We start from the raw sequence: 15,013 nt of genomic DNA on the forward strand, positions 1-15,013 counted from the left end.
TCATGAATAAATAATAAAAAAATAAAACTTGCATATATACACAAAGCCTAGAGGGCTTCAGGTCCACAAATCTGCCTGAACCCAAAAGACTCATCTATGGGACAACCATGCCTGGCTTCATCCCCAAATAAATGACATCATGCTCCAATAATGACCAATCACAAAAGAGACTTTTCTATCACCCTCTATAACTAGTCAAATTGTATTTTTCTGAATCCAACCTTATTTAGAATGAAATTCCTCTTTCCTGCATTATGACTACCTTCCAGACTACACACGCAGAAAGACTCACTCTATGCATTCTGGTGTGACATGGGCTCTCTTGGCCCAATAAACTAATAAACTCAGTGTTGATTTAGATGACTATTTTGGCTTTGACTACTGTTCAACATTTTTTCCCCCTAAGAAAACCTAATTTCAATGAATTTTACATGCTTCCTCTACCAAAATATTAAATAAACTTTAATTTAAAAAATCTTCTCAGCGTACATTCAATAATTTTGCTTTTAAGACCCCACGTCTTCTATTTTATTTTGGTTTATATATTGATTTTTTTGTTTGTTTATCCCTTGTCATAACATATCTACGCTGCCTCTGTCTCCATAAGCTCAAATGGCTGGATCATCTCGTTCTTCACCCCGTGCTGACAGAGTGTGGCTAAGTAACACGGGCACCGCCAAATCACTTTTTCTTTTTACCTTTGTTAATTTAGGAGAATTTTTGAAGCCATCATGGAGGGAATTGGAGGTGATAAGTTAAAGTCCTCACCTCTCAGTCCTGTATAGAGTCCTGTATCATGTGGATACATTGATCTTATTTGACTAACTGATTTGATTGTGGCTGCTACCGCCTTTATCTCTGGAATCTTCTCGGTTCACTACCTCCTACCCCCAACACTTCCCAAATAGACTTTTCAATTTACTTTCAATTGATTTTAATTAATTCTCTCTATGCATCTTTTTTTAAATCTGAGATCACGTCATATCATTTGCAATTTAGAATCCTTCCTGGTAGATAAATTGCTATTGAAAAGTGGCTTATCGGCAACAAAACAAAACAAAAACTGTGGGGAAAAGTGGAAGACTGAAAAATAACTAAGTGGCTCAGGTTAGGCAGAAGTTTATAAACACTTGTTAACAAGCAGACTGGGAAATTAGCTGGTCATTTGGAATCAAATGCTCATGGAGACAAGCTCTTGCAAAATCTATTGTTGAGAGAATCCAAGAATTCTGAATGGAAGTGGCTGTTTTTGAAAGTGTTCTGCAAGCTAGAAAAAACTTAAGACCAAGCACACATGCACACACACACATACACATACCACAAATAAACTTCAAATTTCTTAGCCTAAATCAGAAACTGAATTCAGGAATATTCTATGGCAGTGGAGAAACAAAGTCTGGCACTATGAACCCCTTCAGGACGGAGATAACCAAACATCAAAGTCAGAATTTGGCAAGGTAGGTTGTCACAGAACCTCAACTGGTTAATCCAAGCCTGGTTTTAATAAACACAGTCCAAATAAATAAAGGTGGTGGAAATGCCCTGACATCATCAAGAGCAGTCTTTCTCAATAACTTTCAATTCATATTGAAAAATAAAGATTAGTATTTATCTGACATCCCAGCCTAAGCAGAAAAGACTACTTATAGCTCTAAAAGACCAACCCAGGGGCCAGGCCCTTCCTAGGAATTGGAGTTGGAGTGGGGGACAAGCTCATATGTATGACAAGTACCACACCCTATGTTGAAGGAAAGAAGTATAAATATTTAGAAAGATAGAATTATTGGATCATGTATTTTGGGTTCAAATAACCTTTAACTATGATTTTTGAAATTGTGTGGAAAAGAGTCTCATTACTAAAGGTTTTATACATCCTTTAAGTAGGAGAAAGTTTGACATCCATGGAAATCTTATTGGCACGTCTGTCTGCTGGAGAAGCTAATGTGAATTGCAGCAATTTAGAGGGGTCTGTGGTGGTGATAGAATCATTTTTGGTGATTATGTGGTTTCCTTAGAAATAAACAGATTAACAGTCTAAACTCCCAAATTTGTACCTCCCTTTAAAAGTCCATCAGTTCAAGACTAGCAAGTGAGTGTTATAATGGTGTAAAAGTATAGACACTACCATGATTTCCTTCCCCAACTCTCTCCCATAATTGAGTCAAACCAGAGATGAAAAGCTTGTAGAAAGAGATATGTTAGATTCTATTATTCTGTCCATGTATTTTCTATTCCCTTCTACTTGGTCCCATGCCTATACACCTTCTCCCAGATGTCTCTTCCTTTGAGAAGCCTATACAGGCTTGGCCAGTGATATAGTAATAGAAGTGATATTTGCCACTTCTAAGTAAAAGTTTTGAAATGCATTTGTGGTAATAGCTCTTTCATCCTGACCCAAAAGTGACATGTTTCAAAATGGGCTGTTTCCTTAAGATGCAGCCCAGAATGAAGAAAACAGGTGAGGTAGAGTCAAAGCCAACATGCAATATGAGAAAAATAAAATACATTTTTGTTGTGCATATTTAGTAGATTTTGGGTTTGTATGTCAATGAAGCATAACTTAGTAAAGTTTGATGAGTTCAGACAGGGGCCCAGGTATACTCGAATAGAGAGTGTGTAAGTAACAACTCAAATAATGTTGATGGGTATATTTCTTACAGTCTTACTTAAAAGGCTCTCTGGCTAAGTCACTTATATATATACTGGTGGCACCTGAGTGGCTAAGTAAGTTAAGTGTCTGATCCTTGATTTTGGCTCAGGGCACAGTCTCTGGGTCATAGCATCAAGCCCCATGTCAGGCTCCACACTGGACAGGGAGTTTGCTGGGGATTCTCTCTCTTTCTCCCTGTCCCTCTGCCCCTCCCCCTGCTTGCCTGCATGCACGCTCTTTCTCTCTCTAAAACAAATAAAATAAACAAACGAATGAATACTGAAGAAAGCAAAGCTCAGAACTTTCTAGAGATTTCATATACTAGCTCTAAATTATCATTAATTCCTGGAAACTCACAATATGACTGCAGAGACATTGAATTTTGATGACTAATAATGTTTTGATATCACTAACAATCATGATTATCCCAAAAGAACCCAAAGCCCATTCTACAATTATTTCTCCATTTTCTACTGTAAAATAGCATATTTGAGGTCAGAAATTGTCAGGGTTTGTTCTCTTTTTTGTTGATTTGGCCCAAAAGTCAGGAAAACTAAGAAGATAATCCAGTGAGGAATTGATTTAGCTCTTAGGTGAAAAGTAGAGGCTTTTGAAGTGAGAAGGTAGGAAAATCATCCAAACTTAGGAAGGAAGCAGTATGGAAAGTAAAAAGAGGGGACGCCTGGGTGGCTCAGTGGTTGAGCATTTGCCTTTGGCTCAGGTCCTGGTCCCAGGGTCTCTGGATCGAGTCCCACATCGGGCTCCCTGCATGGAGCCTGCTTCTGTCTCTGCCTCTTTCTCTGTGTCTCTCATGAATAAATAAATAAAATCTTTCTTTAAAAAAAGAAAGTAAAAAGAGGTAACTTCTAGAGGATGAAATAAGGCCAGTACCGATAGAACATAGGATGGAATGTGAGAAGCACCTGTGCATTATCATGAAGGCTATGGCTTTATGCTAAGAACTGTAAATATGACTAAATATATTTTAGCCATGTGATTAGACTTTAATTTTGTAGTGGTCATTTTGTTTGGGTTTTCAGGATGAGTCAGCAGGGTGCAAAAAAAGGAAATGGCTAGACACATTTCTATGCTTAGATATGTCTGATTTTAATTCCTAGACAACTGCAGCAGCCTACTTGAGAAATGATGTCGGGGTGGAGAAAAGTGGACAGAAGGATGTCCAAGTACGTTATGAAAATCAGAGACACTTAGAGGTAGAGTGGTCAAGAAAAGTAAAAGTAAATGATGTAAAAACTAAAACTTGGATTTCTTCATAGAACACTTGATTATCTTACACACACACACACACACACACACACACACACTTCTGTTTCTTTGAGATTTCCATTATGTTTTCTGTTTTTATAGTTTTATTATTTTATTATTTTTTACTTTTTTAAAATTTAAATTCAATTTGCCAACATATAACACCCGGTGCTCATCCCATCAAGTGTCTTTCTCAGTGCCCAGCACCCAGTTACCCCATCTCCCTGCCTACCTCCCCTTCTGCAACTCCTTATTTCCCAGAGTTAAGAGTCTCTAATGGTTTGTCTCCCTCTCTAATTTTGTTTTCCTCATTACAGCTCTATGTTTCCCACGCTTTATAAATCATTCTTTTATTTCTCTGAATTACATTGTAACATCAATCCCAGTGGTTGAAATTTTTTGACTTCCACCTTTATTTTTTTTCAATTTTAAACACTGTGTTTAATATAAGTACATAGAGAAAATCCTAAAAGTATAGGTTGATAGATTTTCACAAAGAGAACACATCTCAGTAACCAGCAGCTCCTCACAAAAAATTAACTAAAACCCAGAAGTCTTATGGGGTCACCTTTCATTCACAACTCACTGGTCCAAACAGTAACTGTTATTCTGACTTCTAAATCACCTTGATGTTTTTCAAATTGATATATGTTGCAAAACAAACAAACAAAAAACAAACAAAAAAACAAAACAAAACAAAACAAAACAAAAAACACCTCTGCCTGAATTTTATTATTTTTTTTGCATGGTGTTTGTTTTAGATTGTAGCTTTTAAATTTAATATAGATAAGCCAAGTAATTCCAACTACAAAATTTCGCTTCATGCTTTTGTGGGCAATGGCTGATTGTTTCTTTGAAAACGGTAACTGCAAAAGAGTGGAGTGAGAGTAGACCATAAGGAAAGTTAAATACATGTACTAAATACAAAAAAATGTACTCAATGCATGTAAGAAAGAGAAATTTCAAGATAAGTTATATGTGTTTCCATAATGTTTGAATATTCGACTGCTGGTTTTTGCAATAAAATTCTAATTTGTTTTTAGTAAGGTCGTCAATATCTAATGTCAATCCATGGTGATATTCAATTTATTTTTAATCATCACTACAAAGAATTTATTATAATATCAAAGGAGAATTTTAATATTTATTGCTTTGCCAGTAGCTGCTCTAAATTTTTTGATGAGTGATTTCCTCAAGATCAGGCAATCAAGTGTTCAGGTTAGAATTCCAGCAAGAAAGGATCGCTACCGGTACCCCTACACTCTTAGTGCAAGAAGCTGAAATCCTCTTAAAGAGAAGACTTGATATAGAATCAATGAATGCACTCCCTGGTAGTTCACAAAATAGATCGAGGTGAATTTTTATACTCTATTCTTAAATATTAGAAGGAAGAGTGTCCCTAAACTGTTTTAGATAATCCATATCCTAAATACTTCTTATTGAACCTTGAACTCATTTCCAGTATTTATTATACTGTTTAATAAGAAACTGTTTAACCAATGTAAAGCACTTTAATCCAATATCCTAATTAAAAAGTGCTGATTTTTGAATAAAATATGGCTAACAACATTCCTCTTTGTCTTCACCTGTGCTTTCTTGATACAATTTGTTATCTAATCACACTTACAATTAAACTTTAACTAACTGACATAGATATAATAAACCTTTCACATTGAATATACTAAATTGTATGAAGCGTGTTGTCTTCAAAAAAGGACTGCTATCAATGAGAATAAAATATACTGAAGATTATGTCTTTGCAATGCAAAGTATGCTTTTAACGTAATGATCCATTTTATTTAAAGAAAAATTTCACTAAGATCTTAGCAAGGCTAAAGCTCCAATAAAACACAGGAAAATTATATTTAAACTATTTAAAAAATTATTCTTTGGCTGTCATACCTAGCAGTAGAATTTCATGTACATTAGAGAAGTGAGATTTAATTATGGCTGTTTTAAACTGCAAAAGGCTCATCACTTGCAAAGAGAAAATTGATGAATAGAATATGTTATTATTAAATTTTAGATTATGAGTATATATTGATTTTGAAATGTAGGTTTTGGCAATTTTATCAGAGCCCATCAAAACTTTAAAACAATATTTTGAGAAAGTATTTCTCTGGGGGAATAATGACAATATCTATAGTGTTCATTTATCTTTGGTTTTAGTAGAAGTACCACTTAGTAATTTCGAAAAATGAAAATGATATGTCTCCATCACTTTTTTCTTTTCTTTTTTCATTTTTTTCTTTTTTTCTTTTTTAGCTGAAGCTCGTTGCTCTTCAATTCCCCTACAATCCTTATTGTAGCTATGCATTTAAATCTTTCCTTGCCCACCTGGTCTGAGGCCAGCAATGAGTACAAGCCACACCTTAGAAGATAACGTGACATGCAATTCTTCAGAAGAAAGGAAAACAATTTTTAAAAATAAAAAGGATAGTACTTTAAAAGTAAAAAGGTACTGTCAATGTTGAAAATGTCTGCTTTGAGCACTTTTTGATCTGGGAATTTCTTAGGCCCTTCCTATCTGTAGAGATCCCATGTGTCCCATTGATGCTTTCAAGCCTAAGATGTTACTCCTGGGAGCCTAACTTCCCTTCCTACCTTATGTGGTAAACTTGATCATTACATAGCATGTAGGGTCTACATCTTCCCTACTCTGCCCGTTTTTTCCACCTTGTCTCTTTTTAACTACCCTTTAGTCCTGTGCTCCAGCTCAGTGGCCTGCTTGCTATTCTATAGGCAAACTAAACTCTGTCCCACTTTAGGATTTTTGCACCTCCTTATGGCTGCTTGAAGGTTACTTTTCTCTCTAATCTTCAAGTGAATGAAACCTTCTTCTTCTTCTTCACTGTTCAGTTGAAATGTCACCTTCCCAGGGAGGCAATCAGTGAATAATGTATCTCATTGAGTTCCCCGGTTGCGAAGAACTGAAGGCTCCTTCACACTCTGTTATTCTCTATCATTACAGCCTGCTTCCCTAACTGTGTGCATTGTATCTTTCCATCACAAATTGTGCTTTTACACAGGGATATAGATAGATACACACAAGCAAAAATTTGCTTATTTGTTTACTTCTTAGACCCTAATTTGCTTTAATTTGTACACTGTGTATTGTTCAGTGTTTTATTGTATCAATGGTAAATATTAAACCTGCCACACAAAATGCAAATGATATTTTGCGATAATTTATTGGGTTATCCTTAATTCTCTATCCATTCTAGGAAACTATTTTAAAGTTTTCTTTATTTATGCTATTGTAGGCTTAAAAGAAAAATGTTTCCAGGGCATCTGGATGGCTTAGTGGATGAACGTCTACCTTTGGCTTAGGGCTTGATCCCAGGGTCTTGGGATCGAGTCCCACGTCAGGCTCCCTGTAGGGAGCCTGCTTCTCCCTCTGCCTGTGTCTCTGCCTCTCTCTCTCTCTCTCTCTCTGTGTGTGTGTGTGTCTCATGAATAGATAAATAAAATCTTAAAGAAAGAAAAATGTTTCCAGACTAAACATTAGTAACTAGAAAATACAGACTCTGAAATGCACAACTAAATAGAAGCATTCCCTAACCAGATAGATAAATCTTCATTAATTCTACTCAAATTATCTTTTTTGAAATATTTTATTTATTTGAGAGAGAATGAGAGCGAGAGAGATCACAGAGGGAGAGGGAGAAGCAGACTTGCCACTGAGCAGAGAGCCCAACATGGGGCTTGACCCTGAAATCGTGACCTGAGCCAATCCAGATGCGTAATCGACAGAGCCACCGAGGTGCCCCTCAAATGATCTTTATAGCATTCTCTTCACCAGTTCCTTATTCCTGTTTCCCATTACTCCAACCTTATTGCTTGCTATTCCTTGAATGAAGATGGCATTTCCCAGTGTTTGCTCAAACACTGTATTCCCTTTACCCACAATGATGTCACAATTTTTCCCCTGTAAGTTATTTCTTATTTTCCTGAAGTGCCACTACTTTCATTATGCTTCATCTCAGAAGTAAGTATTCTTCATTCATCACTCTCATAACCCTATGTGGTTTATCACTCTTTTAGTTTTAATCTCAATTGGAAAATTAAGCAGTGAATCATGGAACAAAACGAAAAGCCTAGAAATTATCCTTAATGATTATTCTCCCAACATACATCCTCAATTACATTTTCCAATATCCACCTATGAATTTATCCACATTCCATCCATTTATCTCTATTCCATTAACATTTCCCATGTGTACATTGTATTGCAACTCAACAGGTCTACCACAATATACAAAACACTCTCCTTTTTTCTTTTCATCTCATCTTGGCCCCCTCAAAATATCTCAGAAAAGATGTCTACTTTAACAAAATACCAATGTGACACTGTCATTCCTTGAAACAAACCAACTTAGGTCTCCCTATTTTCTTCTAGGTAAAATCCCATCTTTTTGTTCTGACAGATGGAGCCTCTTAGGTTTGATTGTGGTGGAATTTTCTCCTTTCTTCTCCCTTTATTTCATTTGTTCATTTCTATACCCTGATAATTCCAAATGGTTGACATTTTCAAACTTCATGTTGTTTCTTCAGCTTGGGAACCCTTCCCCCACTCTCTTCCCTCCTTAGCTCTCTTATTTTATGATATTTCAGAGAATAGCTCCTAATTTAGCTTCAGCCATCACAAACTCTCCTAGTAGGCAGTTCTACATACATGCCAAGGCCACCACGCGTGCATATGCGTACATATACACATACGTACATATACACGCATATATGTACATATATAGTATACGTGCGTGCATTTAAAAATTTACATGAATTGCATTGCAATCTCACGTTTGTTGTTTTGTTTTATGACCTTATATAACACTGAGCAAGATAGATCTCTGTGCCTCAATTTCTCCTCTGTGATCTGAGAATGAGAATCAAACTTAAATTAAGGGAGTGTTATAAAGATGAAGCAAACCATGTTTGACTCAAGGAAAGCATCTGCTAAATTCTCCATGCTTATTTTGTTGTGATTTTTATTTGTATCATGAACAGCTGTCTCTTTGTCCGTCTCTCTCCGCTGACTATCAACTCCTTGAAGACAGAATTCATGGCTTATTTATTTTGATGTCAGCATAGTGTAGAACAATGGCAAGCACATACACTTATTCAAAACTCTGTTAACGAATGAAAGAGTAAACAAATTGAGAATTTTGAAGTTATAAAAACTTTCCTACTAGTATAGCAGGTTTTATTTATATGTGCTTTTAATGTTCTGTATGTGTTTAATCAATTAATATATATTAGAAAGCATCTAGATATCACCTATGCATTTTAATAGCAGTCTCTGCGAACAGTGCCTCAATTAAAAAACAAAAAACAAAAACACAAAAAGCAATTACTAGAGGATAGCAGGCAGTTGAAATCTGAAAATGATGCTTACAAACCAGCTTTGGCATTGACTGTGGCTTATTTCTATTCTACCCCAGACTTTAGTTATTTTCCTGTGATGTGAGTTCTCTGATCCAAAAGGAATTTATTTTTCAAACTTTGAAATACTTAAGGATAAGATTGAGTTGATGAGGAGGAGGAGTGAACATTAAGAGATCACATTGCATTTTGTTATTACTCATGAAAATGGATGATTTCTTATTTGCATATGGTTTTGCTGAGATCTGCAAATGGCAAAGTAGTAGTGACTGTTTGACAAATTGGCCAATCTAGAGTATTTTTTAAAAAAACTCATGTGTATACTCTAATAATCTCACACTAGTTATGGCTTGGAATTTTTCAATATGTAATTATGTGTGTGAATGAAAGAATTGGTATAGAGGAAAGAAAATATGTGTGTGTGGGGGGAAGTTAACCACAAAACAACATAATTTTATGAATTGCATATAAAGCAGTAAAACCAAATGTTTCCAGAAAACAAAAATCATCAAGATTGATCATTATGCTTACTTAAGTCTTTTCATATGAAATAATAATATTTTTTGACACGTATAGTCAATAATTTTAACTAAAGTGCAATTTATTTGTTTGCTTAATGTTTCTAAGGCCTGTACTGGATATATTCATTTACTAAGTAATTTAAAAATCTCTCTTGTTCTCTTTACTGACATTGCCTATTGTCCTAGTCAATAAATTTGTAATTTATGCAACTCCAGAATTTAATTTCCTATTAAGGCATAATGCTATACACGCACACACACACACTATATATATTATATATATATATATATATTTACAATTTATATATTATATGTATATATACAATTTATATATTACATTGTATTATAATATATATATAACACTACCCCTTGAATCATAAGTCTAAAACTATACTGACCTTTTGTAACCTCAGTTCATTTATAAGTGGCATATTAATCTAAGCAAGAAAACAAAGGACTTTGTGTCTCCTACTCAAAATATAGTGATAATTTTAGAAACTTTTAAGTAAGGAAAGACCAGATAATGGTTTTGTTGAATGACAGAAAGAAGAGAAAGGAAGTCAATTCATGGTATTTGGAAATTTGTCATAATAACTATGAGTCAAAAGATCTCTGCTGGACTAGCAGGAAAAGCGCAAAGAAGAAAGTAATGGTTAAAAGACTGTCCCGAGAATAGCTAATGAGAAAAGGATAATTGAGATGCTTCAATTACTGATTCTTTTAAGTGATATTTCTCGTGTCAACAAGACCAGGGTATATCCATAGGAATCTGTTTTGTTGAAGAGAGAAAATTTTATTTGGGTACACAGGTGCAGAAACAGTTTGAGTGGATATATCAGTGTCCATCCATGTGGGTTCACCAGTGTATCTGTCAGAGAATGATGGCATGATTTGGGGTATATAAGAAACTTGTGAGTCATTTCTATGGGTATATTTGGATATATATATATATATATATTTTTCCCATCATCAGTTCCACTCTGATTAATGTTGATTTACTCTTTCTCTAACTTCTATGATTTATTAGTTGTATGTCTTTGGGATATTAAATACAAAGTGAGCATCCGGAGAAATGAAAAAAAAAAAGAGATGGCTTTTCAATAAACTTATAGTCTGATGAGAAATAAAAATGAGTTGACAGGTTTGGCCTTATGCATTACAAATGTGAAATATTAACTTATAATTGTTTTTATATTCTCCTATATCATTTTGACCACAAGATTAAGATCTGTCTTATTAACAAGTAACTAATTGTCATATGAGAACTAGAAAAAAGGAAAAAGGGTAGGAGGCCAATGAAATACTCTGAGAAAGAACCATCACTTTAATGCCATACATTATGGTTCTGAAGCAAGAAGACAACTGTAGCTGAAGAAATCAGAAGTCCCCCCTATTTTTCCCACCTCACCAACATGGTCAGGCATCAACAGAGCTGCATATGAAGCAGCTGAATTGGATCTTTTTCTGTTTCCCAACAGTGTTAAGAGATGGACAAGTTATCCTAAATCTTGAGTGAAAAAGCATGTGCTTTTAATCTCAGTGTATATGAGGAGATTTTATATAAAAGCAGTGAAATGCGGATACATACAGATAATATGGCAAGTAAGAACACAGGAAGGTGAACAAATCTGAGAATCACATAGGATGTCAGTATGGAGAAAAGCAGAAAAGATATCTCTTCTTCATGTCTGGAAATTGCATAATCAACCTGAAACTTAGAGGCTTTTCCAGTTTGTGCTTGCACGTGGGAGAAATGAAGAAAGGTCAGAAAGGATTAACTCAGAAGAAATACAGTGTTGTCTGGATACACCTTCATTTCAAAGATCTGGATTTCTCAGCTTTTTTTCTCTCACATGATTCATGATATTGACAGATTTAGACCAGGTGCTCTTCAGTCCTTCCAGACTTTTACGTTTATGCAGCTCACCATTGGATGATCAACAGGGGGCTATTATTCTGCTGGTTGTTGGAAGACTGGAGAGGCAGGAGGCACTGATGAAATATCCAGTTTCCATTCTGAAATGATCATACAGCAAGTGCAGAAGAACAGGTCCCAGGGAATTTTGCTTCTGGCGAACACCAAGAGTTATAATTTGTGAGACTCCTTTTCCCAGGCAAAAAAGATAGTAGGAATGACTACCTTGGTTTATCAAGGAAAGTGACAGGAGACTCTCATATTCAAATTCCTTTTTAAAAAGTGGCATGAAAAGGATGCACAATCTCTGAAATTTTAGGTGTGTAGTTAGTAAAATGACAGTAGGGTATATTCCATGTGTTTTATTACTTTGAGAGCTAAAGTAGTTGAGAAAAATATTTATAGGTAGCAAAATTTAGTAAATTTGTAAGTTCCTAAATTTGTGATACCAGTGACTATCTACTCCATGAAACAAAGTGGATAATTAGAAGCCCTTTTTAGATAAGTCATTGTCTGAATGTCTCTGTACACCCAACATCATGATTCAGTATTCCTCAAACTCCTGGCTGTTTACATAATAACTACTTTCTTTTAATACAATGCTGACATGTTTCTTAAAAGCATATCTTCTGCAAATACTACCTTCTTAACTGAAGCACTGAATACTCCTTCCTTGGTATTTACCGTCACACCTTTTTAGTGGTTTCACTAATAATTGTCCCAAAATACAATGCTTATCATATCAGCCCCTTACTTTAAAAATTTATTGATGATTCCATCTGATTCAGGATATTAAGCTCCCTGGCTTGGAACCCAGGGCCTGTTGGGATCAGAACAACTGCTGACCTCTCTGGTCTCCTCATCTTTGAGATTTTTCTCCCATGGGTTCCTAGATCACTTTATACAATCTACTTGAAAGGAATCTCAAGCATTATGTCTGCTGGAGATTTGGAACTCAAACCCTACTCCCACAGAGAATTTTAATATTTAGCAAACACCTCACTATATTAGGGTTGGTTGTTTTTGTTTTCTCACTAGAATATAAAATCTTAGAAAACAAAAATTATGTCTTTTATCTTTAGATCATATATGCCTAGAATAGGACAAGATTGATATTTGCTAAAACCACCATCACCACAAAAACTGCCAGATATTCTAATGTTTGTATGAATGTACAGATTCAGTGCTTATAAATTTCATATAATTTTACTATACAAAAGAATAGAAAGAATCTCAATTCCAGTGTTTGCAACGAGTTAACATTAATCAATTTTTTACAAAATGGAATGTTTCAGGCAAAGAAATTGTCTTATTTGCTTTATTTTCTTGTGTGACAAAATTTTCATTAAGTTAAATATAGAGTCCAATGTATTGCAGACCTATACTTTTCCTACTCGTGTAGGTTCAAAGATTTGTTAGCATCTATAACATTAACATCACTACTGTGTGTTATGAAATCAACCACATAACTAATCATAGCCAAGAGCCAGGAGCGCAGCCTCCTGCAAGTTGAACACATCTACCCCAGCATATTAGTGAAACAGTGAGGAGATTCAGATTATTAAAAAGTCACCTTCAATAAGAAAGAACAAAATAAAAATAGCAGGTAAACATTTAAGAAGGCAGGAAAATAATTTTCAAATTCAAACATTTTAGTTTACAGTTCTTGTGTAGTGTCTTTAATTTCTTCAAACCTGGAGTCAAGACAACTCTCACATATACATAAGCAAGAAGAGAAATGCTGAATATGGATCATCATCCATGGTCATAGTTTTGCATACAAGTGATTTTATTAGTTTTTCATTTTTGTTTATAAATGCAATGTAACAACATTTATATCATATTTAAAGGAAAAAATCTTGAGCATAAAACTCAATTGAATTTAATTCAAAACTGATTCTAAGAGTGCTTAGTCTCTGCTTAAACATACTTTTCCCTTCATTGCCCGTAGACTCTAAGTTGTGTTAGGGCTTCCTGTTCTATGCCTTAAAGTTATTAATTACTATTTCATGCTAAACTCAACCCACATGAAACTACACTTTTACAAAATTATGGTTCTCTTGAGGATTATAAATGTCATTAGGGTAAAGGGCATATCCAACTTCTACTGTGATTCAAGAGACATACTATACCTTAACTATTTGTTTTGTACAATAGTAATTATATTGAGGTTATGAGGATGACTGAAAGATTAAAATTAATACAGAATCAACTTCAAAATAGCTTATAATTGAAAACAAGTGATTAAGGCAGACACAAACCGAATATAGATTGTAAACTGATGTAAAGACCAGCGTTCTACTAAAGGTAGAAAATAATCATTTCAGAGCACAGAAACAGAAAAAGTTAGCTCTTCTTGGAGTATATTTAAAAGTGACATTTTTTTTGTGGATTTAAGGAGCAGTATTTCAACGGGCAAAATGTGCAACGGTTTTCCAGCATAGACGTTTTACAACAGGTGAAGGGTCACCAGCCTCCCCTAAGACTTTACATTGGATTTAGTGCTTAAACATTGGATAAATGGGAGTTGATGCTGTAGAAGAAGCTTGTGAAAGTCCATATAAGACTTTAAAGAATAATGAATAGCAAGCTAAGCAATATGTACTTGTTTTCTTTTCTTCATTTTTTGGAAACCCCATTTTTACTTTTTTTTTATTTTTTAAAGCGGTGGGGAGTTGGGAGGGCCATAGAAACATTGATCTACTTGGGTAAAAAATAGCAACCAAACATTACTTTACCTATTTTAATTCTAAAATTATTTATGTTTTATTAAAATAACTAGTTTTCTCTATTTTTGTTTTATTTCTATTTTCTACTATGAGATATTCAAATATAAAAGATGAAAAATTAACAACATATGCTAAGAAAGTAATGGATATCCAATGTTAAATATTCAATTGCTTAAATATTAAAATTTTGATTAATTTTTATTCTTTGCTTTTGAATATCACAGTTTAAGAAAGAAAAGCTAATACAAAATTTTATTTATGCACAGTAAAATTACTACAGCATATTTATGTGACATTTTAAGTGATGTTTAAAAGTTCTCACAAATAGGACTATATGATATTAGTTTATTCTACTAGAGTTTTTTTTACTTTTCTCTCAATATATTTTATTTAATATTTTTTTTTAATTTTGGAGATGTCTAAGTCAAGATGGAAAGGACTAAACAATTTATCAACTCTGATCAAAATTGGTGTGCCAGTTAACTGACACTTTGCTAGGTCCAAAGATTCTTATGTGAGTTTACTACTGGTGATAAACTTACTCTGTGCT

The 15,013-nt window shown here is 34.4% G+C and overlaps 1 pseudogene; it reads left to right on the top strand.

Moving 5' to 3' along the window:
• The first annotated feature begins 612 nt into the window (after positions 1–612).
• Positions 613–15,013, top strand: part of LOC144311747 (AP-5 complex subunit mu-1 pseudogene) — a 67,291-nt pseudogene continuing 52,890 nt past the window's right edge.

Source organism: Canis aureus, chromosome 4 (genome assembly GCF_053574225.1).
Source record: "Canis aureus isolate CA01 chromosome 4, VMU_Caureus_v.1.0, whole genome shotgun sequence".
In the NCBI taxonomy this organism is placed as follows: domain Eukaryota; kingdom Metazoa; phylum Chordata; class Mammalia; order Carnivora; family Canidae; genus Canis; species Canis aureus.